Source organism: Galeopterus variegatus, unplaced genomic scaffold (assembly GCF_000696425.1).
Source record: "Galeopterus variegatus unplaced genomic scaffold, G_variegatus-3.0.2 Scaffold6450, whole genome shotgun sequence".
Classification (NCBI taxonomy): domain Eukaryota; kingdom Metazoa; phylum Chordata; class Mammalia; order Dermoptera; family Cynocephalidae; genus Galeopterus; species Galeopterus variegatus.
The window spans coordinates 74,737-76,848 of record NW_007732561.1 but is presented as its reverse complement, the minus strand read 5'-3'; the positions used below and the strand labels follow the sequence as shown (position 1 = coordinate 76,848).

The 2,112-nt window shown below is 43.1% G+C and overlaps 1 long non-coding RNA gene across 1 annotated transcript in view; it reads left to right on the top strand.

The window, feature by feature from the left end:
* The window catches only part of LOC103606303, a 21,807-nt gene extending 19,986 nt beyond the window's left edge, over positions 1-1,821 (top strand). The window contains exon 2 of the long non-coding RNA XR_551868.1: positions 1,508-1,821. This is a non-coding gene — a long non-coding RNA (uncharacterized LOC103606303). The remainder of the gene's footprint in view (positions 1-1,507) is intronic.
* The last annotated feature ends 291 nt before the right edge of the window (positions 1,822-2,112 follow it).

Here is a 2,112-nt window from a genome sequence, read left to right as displayed (position 1 = left end):
CCCAGTCTCAGGTATTTTGTTACAGTGACACAAAAACAAAAATGGATTAATATGATAAACATGATGGAATTAATTGTACACAACCATTAAAATGGTAATTATACTGGCTAGAAGTTAACATTAAATAATGAACATTGCTGTTATTTGTTGTGAGTTTACTATATCAGTTCTTAGCCCTAAAGCTTGTTAGAACCTCCTGGAGCTTGGCTTCCCCCCAGAGAGCAGGTCTCAGCTGATTGTGCCTGGGGTCTGGGCACTGGTGTCTCTTTTGAAGGTTGATACTACTGTGCAGTTGAGGCTGGGAGCCTTGCTACTGTAACGTGCTGGGTACTTTGCTGGGTGTTTAATAGCCACCAGAGTCATGTCTTTACAGGTCTCCTGGGCACATTCACATTGAATACAATGGTTCCAATGTCCCTCCCTTTCCCTCAGCCCATCCCACCCCCCATTTGGACAGTGCAGGATTATACTATTTATCTTTAATCTATTGATTGCAAAAATATTTTTGAGGGTGTTCTGGTTACTTATTGCTCCATAACAAGCCATCCCAAAACTTAGTGGAGTAAACAACTAAATTGTGCTCACAGATTCTGTGGGATAGGAATTCAAACAGAACACACTAGGAATTCCGCAGTGGCTGGGTTTCACCTGGGAAGACAAATCTGTCTTCTGGCTGGGCATTGGGATCATCTGGAGGCTGCTTTTGTACATGTCTGGTGCCTTGGCTAAGATGACTCAAAAGATTGGCTCAGCTAAGACTGTCAACCACAGCACCTGTGTGTGGCCTCTCCATGTGGCTTGGGCTTCCTCACAGTATGGAGGCTCACGGTTCCACAAGCAAATACACTAGTGAACGCAGCAGAGGTTGTTTGGCCTTTTTGACCTAGCCTTGGAAGTCAGTAGCCCTACCTCCACTGTATTACCTTACTGAAGTAGTCACAAGCCCACCTAGATTTCAGGAATGTTTTGGAGTTAGAATTGACGAAACTTCATGATGGACTGAACATAGGAGGTGAAGGCGGGGACTGTCAAAATGCCGATGCCATAATGTCATGTGATAGGAGAGGAACACAAGAATGTGTGTACATAATAATCACAGTGCATGTAGATGAGAATCGAATGCAGCATGCAAAAAAGAAAAATTAGTTTAATGTGGGAGCAGCATGGTGTTTCATCTTTCACAAGACTTAATCACTTTAGTGGCTCTTCTTAAATCTCTGGAACTACCCACCAAACCTAAGCACTGGCAATCCCTGGAGATCATTGTTGGTCACTGGGCCCTAGCGTGACTCCAGTAGTGAGTCTGCTTTCCCAGCGCCACAATGAAAAGTCACCCGTCACTTTGTATTCTCGCTCAAAGAACCACAGAGCCGTGAGCCTGCTAGAGACTGCTCACCCTGCAGGCCCTGGGGTTCACCAGGTCCCTGGCTTCATGGGGAAAAGATGGGGAGCAGCTGGGGGCTCACCTGCTTGGGGGTCTGATCTCTCTTCTGTCCTTTCCTTTTAGGCTTTTGATATTATGAGAGTGACACATGGCAGAGAGCACAGCCTGATTGAAGATCTGATTCTACTCCTGGAAGAATGTGATGCCAACATAAGAGCATCCTGAGACAACCCAGTGAGAGGGAAGGGTGGCCTGTCCCTTTACTGAATGCCTTATTGAAGTCACACTCTCTACACTTGGCTGTGTGAGCCTCCCCTATTGGAAACGGTATTCTGTCTATGTAGGTAAATAAAGGCAGACATACGGTTTGCAAACCACAAGAATCATTAGTTGTAGAGAAGCATGATTATAATAAATACAAGAAATTTGGTTGAAAATGTCTTCTGGTAATTGTTTTCTTTGCTTCCTGGCAATTTTAATGTTTGCTATCTCCACATTGAAGAAGATTTTAATAAGAAAATCTTATTAAAAGCATGACAGAATAAGTCATAACTTTCTCTTTGGATACATGTAGGGATAATTGGATAAAAATCACTATTTTCTCATTTGTTTTCAAGCAACAAGCACATGTCCACTTTGGCAAGAAGCAGAATTTTGAGATGTCTTTACTCTTGTGACAAATGGTGTTTATGCCCATTATTCACCTCCAAATACATCTTTTTGTGTGT